General features: G+C 35.9%; 1 protein-coding gene across 2 annotated transcripts in view; it reads right to left on the bottom strand.

Annotated features, from left to right (window-relative positions):
- LOC128013669 (catenin delta-2-like) overlaps positions 1 to 23,902 on the bottom strand; it is a 275,599-nt gene that overhangs the window by 189,243 nt on the left and 62,454 nt on the right. The window lies entirely within an intron of this gene.

Here is a 23,902-nt window from a genome sequence, read left to right as displayed (position 1 = left end):
GCATTAAACTGGTTGGGCTAGATGAATAATATAGATTTATCTTTATTAAAAAAATCTTGATATTGATTCTTAAATCCCTAGACTAGTCTTTCAGGCTATTTTTAGTTTGTTCATGCATGAACAAATCCTCACTTGACATTATTTGTAGCATGCTTGCCATCCAATAATCACATTATGTTTGTTCTTTGTTACTTTTAATAAGAAACAGTCTCAGATTCTTTAATGTGCAGTGACAGATCATTGTAATCTCCTCAACTGAAATAAACATGAATGAACATTAAAAGGCATGTTGAAATAAAATATTTTACTATGCTAAATATACTCTATACAAAGATATTATTCTGGGTCTCCATGTGCTGTTTAATCTCCTTGTCTTTTTAAAGAAGTTTTTGATGTGGTTGGCCCTGTTTTTCTAGTTTTTATTAACAAGTGACCAGGAATCAAGAATTTTACCTGACTGTTTGAACAATGCAATTGTTAAACCTCTTTTAAAAAGTCCAAATATGGATCCAACAGTTTTATCTAATTTTAGGCCCATCTCTAATATTTATTTAGAAATTAGTTTTTCACCTGCTGCAGAAATTTTTGAATGGCAATAAGATTTAATGGCCACTGACTCTGTTGTACTGGTACTGTTAGATTTAATTGCGGTATTTGATACAGCTGACCAGGTCTTGCTTGCTGAGCTAGAACAAGTTGTGGGCATCAGAGGAACTGCATTTAGTTGGTTTCAGTAGTATGTTAAAAACAAACGCTTTTCAATCAATGTTGGACAATATTTTTTTCTGGGAAGGTCCCCCTGACTTGCGGTGCCCCCCAAGGCTCTATTTTGGCCCCTTTATTGTTATCTTTATATATGCTTCCTTTAGCCTCTATTTTTGAAAAGCATGACTTGTACTATCACTGCTATGCAGACAATACTTAACTTTATTTGCCCCTGAAGCATAAAAATGGTGTAGAATCCCTCTGTGCCTGTCTTTCCGAAATCAAAGCTCTTCTGAAGTCCCAAACATTTCTCATGTAAATTCTGGTGTTTTATTTTCTTCAGTTAAATCAGGTGTAAAAAAAAAAACTTGAGAAGCTTGAGACTTATGTTTTTTTTTTTACTTAACCTGTTATTTTAACCTGCTTTATATTTTATGAATAAATCATGAAAACAAGTTTTTTATTAAAGCTACAGTATAAAAGTTTATATATCAGTAATAAAGTTGCGTAGAAACAAATGTAAAGTCTGCCTCATGCCTAAAAAAGGTTTTTGATTATTATACAATATTGTTCATATTAACATTTAATATTTTAGTAATGTACAAACTGACAGGGTTTCCCATTCACTTTACAGCTTCAGTTGAGAGAGATTTATTTTCTTTAAAAACACCATGTACTGTACCTGTCATAGTGATTGAATCGATTCAAATGAATTTATATCAAATCAAATCGAGATCAGAATCTAATCGAACCAAGAGCTTGTGAATCAGAATCAAGGTTTCTTTTTTTTTTTTTTTGCATATTGTAAGTAACTCCACCTTTTTTTTGCATATTGTAAGTAACCTCACTCCATTTTGGTCTTTACATAAAGCTCAGGTTCCTCCTTCAATGCAGGTATATTTGTAGATCTGATCATTTAGAAAAGTAATATAACTTCTGTATGATTTGAGGCAACATACTAGTACTTAAGAGTTTGAGTTTTGTTCAAATCCCTAATCCTATAAACCTAAAGCAAGAACCACTAACTACATTCAATATGTAATTTTAGAATGTCCTATAGAGGGCAGATTTTGTTCTCTCCTGTAATTAAATTGAGTTAAACTTATTTTAAATTAGGTTAAACTCTAGTCCCATAGAGAAACTTCTGTAGAATTTGTGGAGCAGCATGCATGCCAGCTATAAATCAAACAGGCAGACCTCCGGCCGGCCCTGAGAGATGATAATCACCACTAACACCCCAGCTGGGACAGAAAGTGCACCATCAGCACCAATAAAGGCCCATTCCATAACCGGACGGCACATATAATCACTTAGACAGCTGGCCCCAAGCTGCCCCCTCCAGGCAGCTAAGATTAGAGCATGAAGCCCGGCATCAGAAAAGAGCACTTCCTCCAACAAGAAGCCATCAGAGAACTTCCAATTCCTCAAGTGCACTCAGAGAAGGACAAAAGACCTGCGTGAGACCGCAAATCGTTTTATTCCTGCACAGAAACGGTCCAGAACAGGGAACGGAGGATAAAATAGGAACTCAGAAAACAATTAGACGCTCCACAGCAGAAGTTCTTGTCACAGGTACCTGTTTTAATTACAGCTTGGCAGGAGGATCGATGGTGGCTTGATCCGTAATCACATGCATACGGGGGTCGTACAATTGAGGAGTTTATTGATCCAGCTCTGAAAGCCATTTGTGGACTGAATCAGATGATGGTGTGTCCTGCCAGACCTTATTTCCAGACACCAGAACAACAATTTATCAATTTTTTTCCTATTTTTAATTCTATAACACCCCTCTTCATCCACACCTAAATCACAAACAACCAGCTCTCGGCCTGCAAACCACAAAAGTGCAACAAATTAAACTGCTTTCTTCTCTGTCTCGCTCTCTCGACTCTCTCTTTCTCACACCGTTCACACTTCTCCCATGAGATTTTTCCTTTGTGCAGTTAGGACACTGACACATTAAAAGAGGATATGGACTGTGGAATGCATCCCGCCCACAGAGAGATAGATCCTAAGTAATTAAATCTAAAGAAAGATGCCTTTGCATGGCTGTGCTCTCCATTTAATAAAGTCAGAGCAATATATTGAATAATAACAGCATATTTTGTCGGAGATAAAGCAAAATTGAGAATATTGGTATGATTGTAATGCGCAACACTTGGCAGCTATGTTTTTTTTTAAGATTGTGATTGTCTAGTTTTGGTTTTGCATTTCCTCCTGTCTCATTACATGCGGGTATGTAAACGCCCCCCAAAATTTTTTTCTTATGACTTATTTAAAATTCAGAAACAGTTCAGGTGGTAAGTTTGCTCATTAGCTTAAATCAGTTCAAACTGCTTCAAATATTCACACATATACAAAGCACCTAAGGGGACATGGTGAAAAAAGATGAGAATGCAATGAGAGGAAGCTAATAATTCTGTGGTTTTTTATTTTTCTTGTAAAAAAATGTTTTAGCATTACCTTGAGAAACATTGCTAACACTTGCACAACTTCTTCACTCTCTCTCTCTCTGAAGTTTTCTGAGAGAACACAAAGGTCTTGAGAGAGATAGAGTTTTGCAAGCAAATCCCCCAGCAAATGTCTTGAAAAAAAAATTCAAGTTTGTATGATTACTTAATTTATTAATATGTTTGATAATATGAAGGAATTTTTGTATCGATTTTTCATAGGCGTTTTACCTGGGAATGGAACATTGCGTTGGGTTATGTTATGTTTTAGGGTTTACTGAAATGTCTGTATATCTTATGGAAAAACTACAATTTTACTGACATCTTAAGGAGAATTTTCTGCCAGGACAATATCTGTTTTTTCAAGCTTTTTTCTTACAGTGTACAGTCCTGTGCAACACATTTTTTATGAAATTATATGGTTAAAAAGTGGGTTGCACTTTATTTTACAGTATGTGTACTTACAGTGTATTTATCTAAGAAAGTTCTGGTAATACAAGGTAACTACATGGGGTAGGGTTAGGTTTAGGGGTAGGTTCAGGTTCAGGTTTAGTACCTAGTTATTACATAGTTATTGTAATTACTATAATGTAATGCATAGTATGTACATGGGGAACAGAACTGTTAAATAAAGTGCTACAAAAAAGTGTTTACATATATTTATATATTTAATTAAATTAAATTGTTAGAAAAAAAAAAAAAAAGCCTTTACGTATACTGCATTATAAAAGTAGTTTTTATGCATTAATAATGCCTTGTAATGCACACTTGTCAATTCATTGTTACAATCAATTCATCCTACATTGCATTATAAATCCGGTTATAATTATATATGACAAGATATAATGTATTACAATGCACATTATGATTAATTATAATGCAGGATACCCTCTAAAAACCCTTTATAATGCATTTTACATAAAGGCTTTAAGAAAGCATTACCATTAAATCTATTTAATTCCCAAATATTAAAAGTACACTAAATATTTAAAATAACACTGAAAAATATTGATACATACTGCATTATCTTCCAAGGCAGCTTAAAGATCTTCCAAGGCAGATTAAAGTAGATATTCCTGAGCAATAACACTATCGAACAAGGTGAATTAAAGGCGCAAACCACTTAAAACAAAAAAAGAAAAAGAAAACCAGCAACACCTGTTGATCAGAGTAAAAAAGAAAATGCAAGGAAATCCTTTAAATGCATAATAAAAAAAAGAAAAAAAAGAAAACTGATGACTAAGTCTGACTGAAATCTACCAACTAAAACTAGTATAAATAAAGCTGGAGAGCTAATCAATAAGAAATAATGCCAATGAATGGGGCTGTTTTGCTGTAATATGCCATACCCAATGAGAAACACAACAGATGTCCAATAGATAAAGAAAATAACAAATTGCATGGACATCTTAACCAAATTTCACTGTATTAGCAAAGCATACATACAATCCAGTTAAAGTTGCAAGAAACTTTCAACTCACCCTTTAAATCAGAAACATTTTCTTCCTTCCTTTCCCCGTGCAGATCGGGAAAAAACAGCCGTACCTTGTCTCACACCACACACAGAGCAACCGGTCGCAGAGATCAGTGTAAAGCCCCCCCTTCGACCATCCCCTCTTAGCTCTTCCCATTAGAGAAATTCCTCAACTCAGTACAGGTGCGGCCGGTCTGCCAGCCATCTCGCACACAACACCGGCTCAGTCAGCCACAAAGGTCTCCATGGCAACAGAGGACCCAGCGCCCCCCTCTGGCATTATTTATGCAACATTTCAGCGCCGAATGTCCCGCCCACCAGCCAGACTGTCAAAGCGAGTGTCCGTCCAAATGCTCTCCCGTCTGCCCCTTTTTGCAGGACTGTTTGTGCCCGACACCTCAAAGACCGGGTGAGAATTTGGAGTGCCTTTGGGGTGAAACGTTAAATGCCTCACTCCTCATCCATCCCTCGGCGCGCCGAAAAGCCTGAGAACTTTCACTCTCTGTTCCACATCAATACTAGCCTGGAAGTCGGCATTCCTGAGAGAGACAGAACTATTTATCTAAAGCGCTATGTCGGGATATGTTTAAACACAATGGAGACCCCATGTGTATTATCAGAGAGAGGGATGCCAGAGCGTTTCGGCAGCCAAAACTTCTCCAGCCCTTTTAGCACTACCAGATATTCATTATTTATTGAATGGACACTATTTCACAGCATACAGCTTAATGACCTGTCGGGCTGCAGTCAGAGTAAATGAGAGATGGTATTGCGTCTAACTAAGCCAATCTAAGTTTCATAAAAGCAGGGCTTTCAGAGGTTTAGTTGCTGCAGGAACAAGCGGGAAAATAAAACTGACCGCCTGCTTTGTGTTCCCTCAATAGGGCTGGTCAGTGATGAAAGCTGATTGATAAAAGGTTACTCTCACCGTTCTCATGCATACCAAGTGCGCCGTCACCCTCTTGCCTAATAAGCTCCTCTCTTCCATCTGATCTCTCCATCATCCTTACAGATGAGCTGGAGAAGATGGTCAGGAAAGTTTCAAGGGAACAAGGGAATGCTCTTCATTAGGGATTCATGATTTACTGTACTGGTATTGTAGTTTTTTTCTTAGTTTTTTTTATTTGATTTAATTGTCAATGTATGTTCCTCTCGTTTTTGCATTTAGATTACCATTGTTGTCTTTTAAAACTCAAAGTTAACCTTTAGAAACATTATTAAACTTAAGAACATGTAATTTCAAAAGGAAAATAAATGTTACTTCAGTTTTTAATGTTTCTTTTTTTATTTATTTATACAAAATAATAGAATATCTGTCATCTGCATCTGTTACCAGCCATAATATGAAAATAATTATAATTTTTAAATGGCTCAAAATGCATATATTATATTATATTATATTATATTATATTATATTATATTATATTATATTATATTATATTATATTATCATTCTGGGGTCAGTAAAACTGTTAAGAAGAAATAAATGAATAGGCCTACTTTAATATAGCATTTAACCGGTATACCGCCCAGCACTATGCTGAAAATATAGCTTTGCATTGTAAGTTATTATTTCAAATGTTAATCAAATGTTACAATGTAACTTTTTTTTTTTTTACTGTATTTTCAGTCAAATAAATGCAGCCTCATTGAACATAAAGAGATTTAAAAACATTTAAAAGACTGATACAGTGAATAAAACACTGATATCCACATACAACTTACTACAACGGCTCACAATCATTCTATGTACTTGACATCTCACAAATATATTGTTTTTGTGCAGTCCCTCTTGTGATTCTAGACAGCTATGGTTTCGTTTGCACAGGTCAGCTCAAGTAGAGAGTATCCTATTCCAGCCCCCGGGGGAAAGCAGCTGTATCCCCCCACGGAACGAACAATAGGTCATGTGATCTGATGGCTGATTGAACCCTTCCATCTCTCTCAGGTGACCGTTTCAGAGCAGAATGAGAAGTCTGAGGTCGTCTAACCTGGTGTTCAGTCACACATTCAGTACTGAAGGGCTGCCCTTGTCAGTCAACTTCATGTCAGAAATCAGGAAACTGGCCTGTTACTGACTAAATGTGGGTTCACATTTTTTAAAAAGTGAACTTGTTAAACTGCGGTGTTACTTTTACGGTCGGAAAAAAGAAAAAAAGTTAGGCGCACCAGTGCAACCAGTGCAAAAAGTTAGTCTAAAAGTCCTAGGTCAGGGTCTAGTATCCTCAAAGTAGGCAAATTTGGGTCACGTGGTCCAATAATTACACTTCTGTTTACAGAAAGAGAGAAAGAAAAGATGCAAAAATGAAAGAATGAAAGACTGAGAAAGATGGCTACATGAGAAAAAGAGACAGGCAGACCTCATCAGCATTCTGTGATGAATGGCCCAATTAAGTCAGTTCAAAAGCAGGGCCTCTGTCTGTCACGTCTGCTCTTCAGTGAGACTAAGAATAGCCAATTTACCCCAACACATACATAAACAAACTACACTTGGCAAACAACCTTTCCCTTGCCAGGGGAAAAAAATACACTGTGCTTCTGAAAGAAACTCACTTAACCTTTACAGGCAGTGCTAAAGGAGCCGGCAATAGATTAGACTCACTCAGGATTGCACAGGGAAATTTATCTTCTTGAAGTATCATGGGAATGATTATTGTTTAATGTGACAAGATGGACATAAATTAAGTCAACAGATGATTGCAGGCTTCTGATAGTGAGAAACCAGAATAGCGGGCAGTATCTCACTCATTCATTTTCCTCACTGCGAGTTGGGATTACAAAGTGTCATATGGTTTAGTAAAGAGTTTCGAGTCACATACCTAAATAGTTATGACATCCTATAACATCTGAACAGGGCTACAGTACATAGTAAACAGATTCACAGGCAGGGACACTAATTCTGGATAATATTGATATGTCGATATCTAATTTCATGCTATGGCGAATAACCGACAAGTAGGCAGTACTATAATTCTGTACTATTTCGTCCAAATAAGCTAAAATCTTTTTAAAGCTTCAAGTGAATTTAGGCATGACAACATTATAACGCACAGTATGAAAATAAAAATAAAAATTCACACACAATTTTTTTTTTAATAAAATCTGGACTATCAACCAATTACCAATATGTTACAATATATGCCCTCATTCTTTAAAAATTTACTAAAGACCCTTCGAATGGATTTTTTGGTGTTCAAACGGTGTCTTAATTCACTTCATAATTACGATAGGGAATTCTATGAACTGTGTTCATTGTTAAAGGTGCAATAGAATACATTGATACAATATTTTAAATTGTTCTCTGATGTCCCCAGAGTGTGTATGCAAAGTTTAATCTCAAAATACCCCGCAGATAATTTTTTATAGCTTGTTGAAATTGCTACTTTTATGGTATGAGCCTCAACGCTCTGTTTAACTGTATGTCCCCTTAAATGAGAATGAGCTGGTGCACCCGCCTCTCTTCCAGTCCTTCTTGCCAAGTCCGTAGTTTTCCTGTGGAATTGGTCTACTTTAACACTGTTCCCGCAGGTTGTTTTTCATGTCCGCAGGAGGGTTTTGTTGCGAAAACCTGGCAACCCAGGTCCCTTCTCAAAAGAGTGCAGAGACCATGTGACCTCACACATTGCTTCCAAACAAAATTTTAACTACCACATTCCTATTCACGATCATTCTGGTAGCACATGAAGGCAGAACATTAGCCTTACAGAGAGCCAAGGATCTCTTTTGGGAAACAAAATATGATGCTTGATGCTTACTTTTTCTGGAGTCTGAACATCTGCGCACAAAGTGTTGGTATCTATCCCATCTATCCCAGCAGCAATCATTGTACAACTCCAGCACTAAACTGACCCTTGTCTCTGAGGCAGTCGAGTCCGGTGTAAAATCTTTGGGCAAAGTATATGACTTTTCCATTTTTTTTTCAGGGACATTTCCTTCTAAAATGAAAAGTAAGCACCGTGTCCTCAGCAGTCTATGGAGACTCCTATGTTTGTTGGTGCATCCCAACACAAGACACTTTTAATGGCTCTTTGGTGCTGACATTGCATTTCCAGCAGCTACAGCAAGAGAACAGTAATGGTGGACCGCAGCTTCTCACTCAGGGCTGTATATATGCTAATAGGGCAGAGAGCGTCACAAATGGGCGGGAGTTTCAGCAACTATGTCATCATAGTCTGGAATAGCTCATGTGGAGAGACTTAATGGTTTATTGGAAATATAAAACAATGAGTGAGTGGATTTTTATCATTAAAGACTGGCTGTTTTCATACACTGCAGCTACACAACTGTTCAAACACCTTATAAATGTGATTTTTGCATTTTAGGGCACCTTTAAAGAAAAGGAAAGGAAATTTGTATAAAATAAAATAAAATGTTAACTCAAATAAATAAAATTAAATGTATACATTACTCAAAATTAAGACAGGGAATTTTATTAACTGGATTTATAGTTAATATCAGTTATACTGTGATTATATTTGCGGATAATCTGTTACGATATCTGTGTGAACTTCATACATTCGCTAAAAATCGCCTTCAGAAAAAAGTTAAAAAGTACAATGGCTCAGAAAAGTTTGTTCATTTCTAAAGTATAAAGCTGTACAATCGAGTGTTTGCAAATTTTTTATACAGTATAATGAAAGACATTCAGTCATTTGTGACTAGTGTCCAAATACTTTCCGAGGCCACTGTATGTAGCTCTATTATATATATATCCTCTTTATTGATCTTCCAATGGCCACCCTGATGTCTAGATGAGCCATTGATCGCCCCATATTGTCAACCGCTGCTAACAACCAACAAATATGCTAACGGTATTCCACCAAGGTCACATACAGGCACTGGCAAAAATATCGGCATGTCTAAATATCCCTTTAAAAAAACAAAGGTCCACGCTCTTATGAGGTTAAGCACAACTAGCACAACAAAACAGCACCTTGAAATGTCAGCGCCTAAATGCCAACTCACAGTTGTGCTTCTGTGCTTGAGCACTGAACACTTGAGTAACTTCTGGCTAGTTGAATCTGTTCACCCTGATTTAGTTCCAAATCGGACTTAAGTTCATTGATCTTCAGAGACATTTGTTTTCATATACTGAGCCCCAGAAAGGCAGGTTCTCAGTCTCTGTCTCCAGACAGAAGCAGTGTTGCTCAACATGTTCAGTGAAACTCAAGAAAAAGCAAAAGGTCAGTTGAAACGATGGAGAAAACAATATAACTGTCACAGGAGAGAAATCCCTTTTTTCCAACACCTTTACTCTTCTGGTGCGCTGAGCATGTGAAAATGTAAAGAACTGCATGGCACGTGCTCTCTTAAGTGTAGAGAGAGGGACAGCTTCAGAAAGTGAGCTCTGGAATGGATGAAAATACCTGAAATTAGATATTTGATGTGCATCGCTGGGCTTTGAAGGAGGGGTTCAAAAAGTCAGACCTTGACAAAATTTTATTATGTGCAGGAATAAAAATAAAAAAAAGAAGTAGAAATTGAGATACGGTGACTCTTTCACACACCTGGCACGCACATATTGGCGCTCATTTGGGAGGGCAGTTCACGTATAAGTGGAGATCTTGCTCCATAATTACAGTGTCTGCATCTGTGTAATTATATTCATAGCTAGTTCAATGTTTGGTCAAACAGAAATAACTGAATTTATGTTATGATTTATTATGTTTTGCACTTTTTTTTATTCTAAATGGTTGTCAATGACCCTTCTTCCGTCGTTCAAATAAATAAATAAAAATATATATCACTATACTACTTACTATTACTATTTGAGTGTTTTTTACACTAATATAAAAAAATGCTAAGCTTGCTTACTTGTTTCCACAAAAAACAATGCTATAGCCCATTATTTCACTGAAATGTGCATTCCATGTCAGAATATCCATTTTTGTTTTGGTTTGTGCGATTCCACACATCAATTTACAAAAGGTACACTGTGGGTTGCCAGTTGGTGGGGAAAAAACAGTGTATCGCACCCATTAAAACCAAATTGCAAACAAATTGGGTCAGAGATACTAATCAAACCATAAAACTTTGGCATCCATCTAAAAACTCACTACACTACAGCTTGAAAATATATTATAATATTTGGGTTTTTCCATGAAGTACACTTGACATTCGCAGTATTTTTGTCTCCAGAAATGCTCTGAGAGTCATTTTAGAGCTTGACCATTTCATTTTAGAAAAATTGCATCATATCATATACACATAAACAAAACTCTTCACAGCAACCCGTCAAAGAGTTTGGTTAAACCTGAAGAAAATGTAACTCAAATACATTGCTTTTCTATAGTAAAATGTACTTCTTAATGTAATACTACTATGACTAATAATACAACTATTATTACACTTTATAATTATCTTTATTTTTAAACATCCTTCAAATTAAAATACGCTGATTAACTACATTATGCCAGTAATGACATTTTATTCTGCACTGAAGTCATTAGCTGCATCTTTTTTTATTTTCTTTTAGTGCTAAAAACTGTAATGGGAGATAGGTTGCCATGTTTTGCTTCTGTTTTTATTGTGACATCCCTTTTATTACAGCAAACCAGACCTACAAACACACTTAATTTGACACTCCTCAGGCTTTTTTTCAGGTTCATTAAAAGGAGCTTAAAAGGAGCTTCTTGTTAGATGCGACAGAGATCATTAAGTAAAATCTGCTATCTCCACAACTATTGGAATAGAATCAGAAAAATAATCCAGCACTTGTAAAATATATTTTATAGCAATAATGAAATATCGGCAATACAGATTTTGCTTTCAAACACATTTTTGTTTTATCTGAGTACACTAGTAGTTTTCAAATAGCTGTCAATGGAAAGAGGGTGCAGTTTTACAATCTCTTCTGAAGTGCACTTGAACTATACATTAATCTATGCTACAAAATGTGCCATGATTTATTGGCCTGTGCTAAATTGTAATTTGTTATTTCCCATGGCATTATGATTAACTGCAGATGTAACCAAAATTAAAATAATATGGTGCCTATTTAAGTACATGACCTTTTGTACACTTGAAAAAATTGTACAAAAATTATGCCCTTAAAAGTTAAACAGTTCTTTCAAATTCACTGCATATTAAAGGGATACTCTACACCAAAATGAAAACTTAGTAATTAATCACTTACCCCCGTATCTTCAAACCTGTAAAAGTGTGCCTTGTGGTGCAAATGACACAGAAGAGTGTTCGCAGTTTGCGATCAGCTCATATTTTCCAAAATGGCGCTATGAATATGTAGAGTGATACAGAGGAGAAGAATTGTCTTCCTAATGTCACAGTTGAACCACTGATACCAGATGGGCTATTCTGATGAGCTCTATCAAACTTTTCTGGACATTGACCTCCCGGATTTCATCCAAAATATCTTAAATTGTATTCCGAAGATGAATGAAGCTGTCCAATGATATTCTGATATATGCACAGGTGCGTGAAAAGTTGCGCTGTGCTTGCTTTTCTTAATGTAATCTACAAGGTACACTGTTAGTGCTATCAAACATACAAGGGGTGATCAAAAGTTCAGAGACTATGCCCATCATGTAAACTATGGAAAACTTTCTTCTTCAGGGTAACATTAGTCTGTTTGTATAATGATGCATTATATTGCTCCTGTCAGTAGAAGTGAAGCCTGTCTCACATTAAACCCCTTTGTCTCAAAATTCTGTATATATATAGATTAATCGTTTGACAGCAATACATTTAAATAAGAGTGTAATGGCAGCTCGTTGGATACAAAAATCATGCTTATATATGATTCCAACTCTATATTGCCATCAAATCCCATTGACATAGAATCAAAATATTAAGAATTAATCTCTTAACAAGCGTGTCTAATAATAGAGTAGTTCTTTGTCTAGTTACATGTTACATCACACAGCGATCACACAGAGAACTCTAATTTTGTTAGGCCTATCTCATTAGACACTGGTATGGTGCATGAGGAACTGAATCTTGGGACGGATGAGCTCATGATTACATCTTAGACATCAACAACGCAGTGCAGAATTAACACAAAGAACATGCGCCGCTGGAGAGATGATATTGGCTTCCCACTGTTCCTGTCTCATTTGAGTTTCACCTAACACAACGTGTCGCCATTACTGGCATGCACAATGGCATTTCTAATCAGTACTCTGCTAAAAAGGCTTCTGAGGGGATGCTGGGGAGATCATTTGTTAGAGCGATGCACACACAGCTACATTCTCTTATAGTAATTGCCATTAATGGATACATCCAGGCAGGGTCTCTCTTCATAAAAACCCATAAACAAATGCCTCTGCAAAGTTACCAGCACACACGGGAAGACTAAATATGTCAGCGATGCTCACAGGCTGAATTTTTATATGGTCCCTCAAGTGTTCATAGTTCATTCTTTAATAAATCTGGCTCACAAATAAAATTTTGCTTTGAGCATATTGGTTTGAGCTTTGATGTTATCCGGTAAGGATTGTGATACAGTTGCCTACAGGTTATAAAAAAAAAACAAAAAAAACCATTAAAGAGTAAAAAAAAACAACGACAACATTTTGCTAAATGTATTTATAGGCATGTCATAGTTAACATGTTTATTGAAAAAATAAATTAAATGTTAATTATATAACATAAACAATATAATATTATAAAACCTAATAGTAAAGTTTTATAGATTAGTTTAAAAAAATAAAATTCAGCTTTTTTAAAGTTTTTATTGATCAAATAATACCATGTGTTACATTGATAATAATTAGAAATGTTTCCTTAGCAACAAATCAGCTGTCAGACTTTGTTTATTTACATTTATTCATTTGGCAGACGCTTTTATCCAAAGCTTTCTTCCATGTTTTGTGTGTGTTTTGCTCCATGTGTGCCTTTCTATGGCCATACTTGGTTAGTTTCCTGTTCCTGTCCTGATTATGTCGATTTGTTTCCAGGTGTTCCCAGTTTATTTCCATTGATCCCAGGTGTGTCTTGTCATCCCCCCCATTCGGTCAGGTGTTTAAACAGAGTTCCCCGTTTTCAGTCCAGTATTGTAAATGTCTACATGTTCTATGTGAGTTTTCCTAGTTTTTTAATAAATTACAGAACAGCGCAAGCCAGAAGTGGCACGCGTGCAGGGCTTATATGCTCCGAGAATGGACACTGCACTTGTGATACAAAACACACAGGTCTGTTAAGAGCAATACTTTTCATATAGACAAATAATTATTATTAGGCTACTGAAAAAAAATGATGACTGCCGTATTTGCAAGTATTTTCCAAACAAATTAAGTTCACATTTTTATCATATGTAAAATGATTGCTTAACATGCCGGATAATCGCAGATTATTTTAAATTTTTTTACACCCACAATATACTATAGGCGTACTACTTAAAGAACTTGATGTGCTGATGTGGTAGGCCAGTTTCAAATTGAATATTTGGCACACTGCCTTTACCTTGTCCTCACTCAATTTACAGTTGAGGTCTTGGCATTTTTGTCATCTTTTCAAGATTAACTGAATCATGGGGTTCACTCATGGGCGATTCATTCAAGGGCGAATGAGTACCGTTTCACGGGGGATGCCAAGTGTTTAAAAAAAAAGTTAATAATATTTTTTAATCTCTCAAATTTGAAAATCGAATGCCAACCAAACGAAGGTATATTCGAATAATGGAATATTCTGGTCCAGCCCGAGTTGTCTCACCGCCCTGAAGTTCACATTTATCTTTTTTGTTACCGTTTTTCATTCACATAGACTAGTGTTTCTTCTTCTATCCATTATTTGAATGGGCTGGACCAGCGCTGCCTCTTTCATGTGGGGGTCAAAGAGATTAGAGCGTTTGATGTGTGCCAGGCGCTAGCTGAGGGAAATACACTAGTTCTTATGAGACCCCGTGGCCTCAGCAAGAAAGAAAAGACAGATTGCAGGGAGAGAGAATAAGAGGGCTGCTTTAAAACAGCACATATCAGTGCTGCGTGATGACACATATGCATTGTGGGTGACAAACAGTTTAACAAGCCACAGTTTAGGGCAATGTACTGTATACTGAGCGGAAATACTACATAACATCAAAAACAAACACTTCTCTCAAACCTCTTATCAGCTCTTGACTGAAAAACATTATATGTGGGGTGAGTACAGGTGTAAAAGCAGGTGGATATGGCAGTGAATACATAAAAGCTCCATGGGAAATCCAAAGGAGAATCTGTAAAATACCTTATGCCTATTAAAAAAAAATCTGCCTTGCTGCCTACATGGGAAGCTACCTTCAAAGGCAACCATAATGGAACCTCACAAGTGACTGATTTGGAATACTTTGAATCTATGGCTTCCTAATTTCGCAAATTAATTTGACACATTGCTCCTCTAGCATCTTTTTTTTTTCTTGGCACAGCGATGTGCATGCAATTTTTGGCATGGTGCCTGTAGCATTTAGCCTCCTTGTTAGTGCGTCTGCCTCCCATGCCAGAGACCCGGGTTCGAGTCCCGCTCGGAGCGTCAGAGAGGACCTGGGTGAGAGGGGTTACATAAGCAAGGCGATATATAGGGATATTTCTTATTTTAGGAATAGGATATATTTTTAGGAAAGCTTGCATTAAGAACACACCACCATATGCAAACCTTAAAAATAAAAAATAAATTAGCCAGAAAACACTGGGATCTGCATTTGCAATGTCAGTCCCTGTAACTTCCAATGTTATTGAAACACTTTTTATGCAGTATGTGTAAAGGGGGGAAATTTCAAGTGTTTGCAGGATTCTTTAGTTAAATGTAGCTATATGTATAAAATGTTTTTTATAAAACTATCATATATATTTCTAGACGCTGCTTTAAAGGTTGACAATTGGGAAGCACTTCACATGGGAAGCGGAGAAACCAAGGTACAACCTGTGCCACATTCCCAGGGCGGACGTTACCACAAAAGCCCAAATGATGTCACTTCAGCTTTGTAAACCGAGGCGGGAAGTGGAACAATTCTTTCATCCTCCATTACTGGCAGCGAACTATATTAACACTAACGATAGTGGCGTGCCTTAATTGCTAGTATTTCCTGTCACTGTTTAAGTTCAGAGATGAAGACTGCTATCTAGCAGTCAGGATAAAAACTCCAAATGAAACAACTGCCATGAATATTTTTATTAATTTATTATTATTTTTTTTTAAATATCAATATTACATTTCGGAGAATTGATACAGTACTCATGAGTATCTATATTTTCTTACACCCCTACTAAAAATCTATAAATCATATTACTTATTAACGAAATGAATAAAAAAACACTATGCTAGGCTATGACTTATATAAAATAACAAATAACTTAGACAAAGTTTAAATAGGTGTAGCCTACAAAATTGAAAATAAGTAAACACTGGGGAACCAAATAAATAAGACACTTAGAACGTTTATTAGCGAAACGAATAAAAAAGTTTGGAAGCACGGCATACACCTTGATGTCAAATAAAATAAATTACACAGTTTAAACAAAGTAAAATCAGCAAACACTGTTGAACCAATTAAATAAGAAACATATGTTTTGTTTTTTTTTTTACTTCCAAAATCACCTCAGATAAACAGCAGCAAAAGTCAACAGGCTTTTCAGAATCCAAAATATTGCCAAACAGGCTCTTTTGCATGTTGTTTCAAAAATATAATAATCTGCCATCGTCTTGTCTGTCTCACCTCACTCTTCTTGTCAGTCAGCTCAACTCACTCCTCATGTGATAAATTAAATCTGACGTGATGTGACTCGTTCAGCAAGCTGCATTGAGCAGCCATGTTCGGTTTTAACTGTAGTGTCTGTTCTTTATCAAAACGTAATTATTTATATTATTATAAAAAACAAAAAATGCTAGTATGTAACATAAAGGTTGTTTTGTAATAATGTAAATGTTATAGATCAAATGTATTATAAAGTGTCAAAATCTGACTTAGCATGCTACAAACACAATGCATAATGGATTCCAATGGGGTTTTTCATTAGCATGTTGCTAAGCTAACAATGTATTCCAAAGTGAAAAACTGTTAGGAAACATGTTTTAAACCTTATTTAATTTTTCTAAACTTGTCAGATGTGTCCATCTAGTGCACGTTCACATAAAAAACCAATGGAAAGTCTCACAGTGGAATGGAAAAACACATTCAGCATTAACGGCCCTTCAGTGTGCTCCTCCTTCACATGCTGCAGTCTCTGGGTAAACGGGGCAAGGGACATGAATATGAAAGAGTTCTGTTTAACATGCAGTTTGGACGACATATTTGTCAACTGACTGAGGTGGGGTGTGTGTGTTTGTGGGTGGGTTTACAGTCAGCAGTTTGCAGAAAGATAGGACAGCAGGAGATGGTCCCCAGAGGTCTTTAAACACACACACAAACAAAACAGCTCTGGGCTGATCCTGCATGCTGACAGGGGCTCTTCATCTCTCTTTGACCCCAGGAGACACACGCTCCTCACCCTGGCTGGTATTACATCAAACAGACACAGGTCATCAGTCTAACCCCTGATATACCTGCCACCTTGCAAGCCAAATCAAACACTCTCCAGGACAACGTCTTCCGAATTTTGCAAGACTCAGAATTTTTGCTTACCAGATAAATCATCAAAATGTTTTCCTTTAGACCTGAGGAATTTTTCCTTGAGGAGGCAAAAATTTAGTTGAGAAAAATAGCTGAAAGTACAGAAAAAGTTATGTGACGAGAGGCAATATAAAATAAAACAGAATATTGAAAACATGAACAAACTTAAAAAATTGTTCGTTATTTGAATATAAATGTAAAATAAATAAACGAATAATCGTTCCGTCTTGTGCATTAATCTGTTTATTATCTGTACACACACACATACACAATGATTCATTGATTCATTAGGCTTGTTCGACTTGAAGCGGATCATCACCATCAGACCGATCGATCAAAGTACCTCAAGGGTATAGAGAGCAGACAACTCCTTGTGCTTTTGAATTGCTCTCGCGGTACTTTGATGTCATACACCAATCGGTCTGTGCTGCGCCACTTCAAAGTCAACGCATATGCTAATGGTTCAACGCGCCAAATGGTCACCAAATTCATTCAAAACATGGATTAAGAAATGAAATGCCGCTGTGGGCTGCTTGGAGAAGGACCATTTTGCTTTGTTTTGAGTGCTGATTTTATTTGGAATATCACACGTTTAAATGTGATTTATACAAGAGTTCAGTAAATAAGAAGTTAATATTGTGTTATATTTTAAACACAATATGTTTTTTGAAACATTTTGCTGAGAACATATGATCTTTAAAGCCATAGCAGAATTGTTGCGCATCTCCGAGAAAAACAGCATTGTTTAGTTTCTAAATTAATCTGCATTTTAAACGAATCATGTGAACCAATGATTCAAAGCCCCATCCATTAAGAGAGCCGTTTACTTCATTCCTGAATGAATCAGCCATTTGAACCAATCGAATTAAGACATTTACTGGCACCAGCTGGCAGATTTAGTTTCATATTTAGAGTATCATTTCATAAAACCTGTAAAGGGATAGTTCACCCCAAAATATTCAAATCATTTGCTCACCCTCATGTAATTTCAAACCTTTCTTTGTGGAACATAAAAGAAGGTATTTTGAAGAATGTCAGTAACAAAGCCATTTTAATTACAGTATCTGACAATATATACTGAGATGTTTCACAAATTATCTTATTTTATGTTCCATCGTTTATGATACGCCGCTAAATGTTTGTGTAATACATTTTATGTTGAATTAAATAAAATAGACCTATTTCTTTCTAAAGCTACAATTTGTAATGTCTACCTGATACTTTCTCATCTAACAAAAAAAAAATAGTTTTAAATAATAATTTGTGGTCATTTTCAGTCAAATTTTAAATTACATTTTTATTGTATGACAGCCCTAATGATAAATAATGACAAGGGTAATTTAAATCTGAGTATAAGGGAAATAAGCATGAAAAATTAAATATAGGCTACAATATTGAGCAACACTGATCAATTAAATGTGCTCAATATGCTTAAACATTTCTAAACGTAGGAGCACAAATTTACAGTCATAAAGTAAACACTTCAGCATTTCTAACCGTCAAAAGCAAAAAGGTGGAATGTATTTCTCAAATATAACCCAGAAATTTTAATTTCTCCATTTAATTGTAGGATGTATCATAGCTGACATACCCTACTTCAAAAACCAAAAACCTGTGGGTGGCAGGGAGTGATTGGGCCATTTCCTTGCATCCTTTATCCACGAAAACAGCAAGTTTTCAGTGAACGCCCTTGCACATGGCTTTATAATGCCCGCTCCTTTCTGCTCTCAAAAATCCCCATCATCAGCAATCGAGACTGCATGAAGCAATGCCAACAAACCTGGCATACAAAGCAAGTCTCTTATGGAACAACAAAACAAACATTCACAGATACAAAACAGCCTATTAAAAAGCATCACTGCGAGGAGAAAATGATAAATTCTCTTTAAGTTGCACAAAAAGATCTATATCAACAGGAGACCAAGGATGGAGAAAGAATAAACAGCTCTACTGCTCAGCAGGAAGCACATAAGGGCTGAGATTTAAAGCGTAAGGGGACGTGACAGACATACTATATATAAAGATGAAAACAGATGAGGAGGATAAAGAGCATCTTCTTACCTATTTTCATACATTACAAAGCTTTGAAAGCTTATACACAATCAGATGGTGCTGACATTAGTGAGTTACTCTAGAAGCTATATCTGAATAGATGTGGCAAGGTTGCAAGCAGCAGTTTATCTGTTTTCCATTGCACACAAGCAGGTTGTCGTCAATCAAACCCAATCAATTGCTAGACACCCAAGCCCAGGCCATAGAATGACTGACAGGTGTCTGTGTTGCAGTAAATATCAAGTTCAGTTGCAGACTGTGGATCATTTTGGTAGACAAAACCTTTTGCCCAAATGTTGTGAAATAAAGGTCAGTAGTATAAACAGTAATCTCTAGTCCATGAAATTGGCAGAACATTTCTTTTTTTTTATTCTGTGGGATTGGTGATCACAAACATGATTAAATTCCTCTGGAGGAAAAACTGGAGATCTTCCAGTCATCAGCTGTTCCAAAATGCATGCTGTGAGGAGACACGACCTTCAGAGAAATCCTTGCTGGATTATAAATGGAAATGTATGAGCATGTGTTAACATATACTGCCTCACACCATCTTCACTGCCTTCGCTATGGTTGTATAAGTCATGTATGTATATCTTATGCTATTAATTTGATCAAAAATACAGTAAAAACAGTAATATTGTGAAATATTAATACAATTTAAATTAGCCGTTTTCTATTTTATTATATTTTAAAATGTTATTTATTCCTGAATGAATTCAATCTAATTTTCAGCAGTCATTACTCCTGTTAGGGCTGTCACTAATGATTATTTTGTTAATCAATTAATGAAAAAAAAAAGTTTTCTATATAAATTATTTTTTTTATAAAAAACTAAAACTAGCTTCTATATTTGAATGTATTATATCGGTTTTATTTTTATTATACAATTAACAAAAGTAAAAAAGGCTTCTAACATAGCTTGTTTAATTTTTCTATTCCAACTATCTTTTTTCTTTTTATTTATTAATTAAAAACTGAAACTTGTTATAGCACTTGCATATCATTGCTCTTTTGTTGATTTTAATTGCATCCATTGTCCTTGTTTGTAAGTCACTTGTAAAAGCGTCTGCTAAATGACTAAATGTAAATAATCATTCATTATTTTGATGATTAATCGAGAAATTAGAATATTGTTTTTGTGGTAATAAAAATATACAGAGTGAACAGTAGAATTATTTAAATAATTATTAATTAATTATTAATTAATAATTATTTGCGCCTCTGTGTAAGCGCTCGGTGCAAAGCGTGAAGCCAATCACAGTCCTAACCACTGAGAGCATGAACATATTTACCAATCAGCTCCATTTAAGATTCTGTTCAACAGCACTCAAATGTTAGCGGGAAATGGACACGTTTAAAATTTTAGTACTGAATTCATTTTGTGATTGGTACTTTTGACAACAGTAGTTGCGATCAGAAAGAAGGCAATGTTTTTTCCACAACATGGCACTGCACAACATCTTGTTGGCTTCAGAGCTATCTTTATCATTTGATTTCTGCGTAGACCTGTGCATTCGCCTCTCACATAAACATTGTGCGCAAATCGGCAGGTGGCGCCAAACAGGCAGTGATGTTGAAAAACTTCTGCGGAGGTGGCGCTTATCCACACTATTACATCATTGAGTAGAACATTCCAAACGCTGTCATTATGGTAGACTGCTTTCAATATAAGCTGTTTTTAGACAAACTACAAAGTTTTGAGTTCTAAAAACTTACAGGATGTTTTTACAGTACAATGACATGTTCCTGTAGCTCAACTGGTAGAGTATTGCGCTATCAAGTGCAAGGTTGGGGGTTTGATTCCCCGGGAACACATGATAGGTAAAAATTGATAGCCTGAATGCACTGTAAGTCGCTTTGGATAAAAGCGTCTGCATAATGCATAAATTTATTTTTTTATTTATATGGCAAAAGACAGAAGAACTTTTAGTTTCTCAGTTTATTACCATTATCATTTTTTTAAGTACTGAAATTGAATCAAGAAATCTTGACAGCTTTACTTAAAATGTAAATGTCTTTACTGTCACCTTTTATCAACTGAATGCATCCTTGATGAATAAAAATAATAATTAACATAAATCGCAAAAATGCAAAAACACTCCATTTCACTCTAATGCACTTAACTGCTGAATCTGTAAATTCTCTAAATTCTTTAGTTTTCCACACACTTACATTGCAATTTATTTGTTTCTAAATGGCACAAAAATGCAAAAAAATATAAAAAGGGTTTGTTATTTTGCATGATCTTGTAAGTGGCAGAATAAGCTGCAACTAATGAGAACTATGCTCACAATTGACTAATTGTCTGTACATTAACAAACCACACAAACACTCCACTAATAAAGTCTGATGATGACAGATCTCAAAACACAATAGGATCTGGTAAAACAGCTCATGTATTCTTCAACTCTGTATTCTTCAATATATAAACCGAAAAGGTAATTCCTTTTAAAATCTTTGCCTTTTTGAGGATTTGAAGACTGCATGAATCTACTGATAGCGTGTCTTCAAACTATTGTGCCCCACACAGACGTCTCCTTTCATCTACTCAAGTTAGCCTGCCGCCATCAGACAGAGGTTTTGTTGTTTAACCAAAATGACAGGTGCTGTTCTCACACTTGCACCCCTTGAAGCAAATGGCAACTTGAGGGCTGAAATTAATTATTCTTATTAATCAATGAACAACTGCAAGTACTTAAGCCTGGGGCTTTCAGCAATACAAAGAGATCTTTTTGCGGTATCACAAACCAATGCCTGCACTGTAATGAAAAAGACTGTTACTTATTTACCACCATATTGGCTGATTCCAGTTGGAAAAGCACAAGGAAGCTAAACTTGTATTTTTTAAGCTTGTATTTTTTTAAACACTAACACTTTTGGCAGCACCAAAAAGCAAAAAAAAAAAAAAAAAAAAAAAACACTAAAATAATTTTAAAAGACCTAAAACAGTTCAAAGTGAAAACAGACAAAGACTAAATTATATTTAAAAAATTATACAATTTATAAAACTATAAAAACATAAATTCATGAGTTTGCTCGTTGTTACTGTTAACTAAAACTATTAAAATCTGTTTTAAATAACTGAAATAAAGCGGAGATAAATATAAATATGAATAAATGGACTAATTTAAATATTTGAACGCCAAAATGGTAATAAAACAAAATAGAAAGCTAAATAGAAATATTAAAAACAAAGTTCAAGTAGAAGTACTAAAATCACTAAAACTTAAATAACTGTAAAATTAAATAGAAATGGTATAAAGATTCTAATTAAAAAGCAGATAAAATTACTAAAATAAATTTAAACTGAAAATGTAAAAGCTATACTATATACTACAATAGCATATAAATAATACTAAAATGGTCATGCAATCTTAACATGTTGGTTCATGTTCACTGACCCGATTCACAAACAAAGCAGGTTACTGATATGGCTAGAGTTTATCTAATGTGAGTGTATGCAGAATGTAAACATTTCTTGAAAGTACTGTACAAGTATTTTAATGAAGAAAGAAATACTGCATGCATCTTTAAAATATGGGCAGCAGGACTTGCTGACATGCGATATGTGCAAACATCTCTATATTATCCTGCAGGCACAAACACTCTTTAAACACAATGGCATTGGAGACCAATTATGTGTTTTCACACAAGCCTTTGGCCTTACAGGCTTAACAAATAACTGAGAATAAAGTGTTCAGACACTAAACATACAAGGTTTGACAGAGTATTTCTAATGCATTTCTTCAGTTTTGACCGTCCTTTCTTTTGCCCAAAAGCTAAATGAATGCTAATGAGCGTATACTGATGCAAATTACACAGTGTTATTCACCTTTTCACTTAACTGATCATAAAATATGCAGCAATAATTAAATTACTCACTCACTCATTGACTATTCTGGATTGTCCGGTTTGGATACTGTGAATGTTTACATGCATTATTATAGTTAATAGTCAACAATATATGTGACCCTGGACCACAAAACGTCTCAGGTTACAAATGTAACCTTGGTTCCCTGAGAACAGGGAACGAGACAATACGTCAACGATGCTATGGGGAACGCCTCAGGTGTGACAGGTGTCTGAAATCAAATATCAACTCACAGCAATCATGCTGACCGGCGACAGCCGTGAATCATCAGCTTGAATGATGAGCGTGCGACCTGGATATAAAAAGGGCGCCTTGAAACCATGACAATATCCTTTCGTCTGAAGGGACTGTTTGGCAGGCAGACCCTGAGGCATGGCTGGGAGACGTATTGTCTCGTTCCCTGTTCTCAGGGAACCAAGGTTACATTTGTAACCTGAGACGTTCCCTTTCGAAGGGAACTTCGACAATACGTCAACGACGCTATGGGGAACGAAATACCCACGCCGCCATGCTAAAGGGAGTGCATGCCCAATGGCAGTGACAACTGTCAGAACCAGCATTCAGTGAACGCTAGAACCACTCACCCTCAGGTCACACAGGGCTGTCAGTGACAGCACTCCCTACGGTCATAGCCCAAGCTATATGATACCACAGAAAACCTCCATAAACATAGTTTAGTGAAAGGTCTACCTGGGCCTGCTCAAGGGCCTAGGACCACAACTTCAACTTCTTAGAAGGGGTCCCTTCTAGGGAATGTGGCTAGGGAACCCGAGGGAACCCCAGCCAGTCACTATTCAGGGGAATGTACCA

This window comes from Carassius gibelio, chromosome B24 (genome assembly GCF_023724105.1).
Source record: "Carassius gibelio isolate Cgi1373 ecotype wild population from Czech Republic chromosome B24, carGib1.2-hapl.c, whole genome shotgun sequence".
Taxonomy (NCBI): domain Eukaryota; kingdom Metazoa; phylum Chordata; class Actinopteri; order Cypriniformes; family Cyprinidae; genus Carassius; species Carassius gibelio.
The sequence above is the reverse complement of the archived record's forward strand: the minus strand, read 5'-3'. Positions and strand labels throughout refer to the sequence as shown.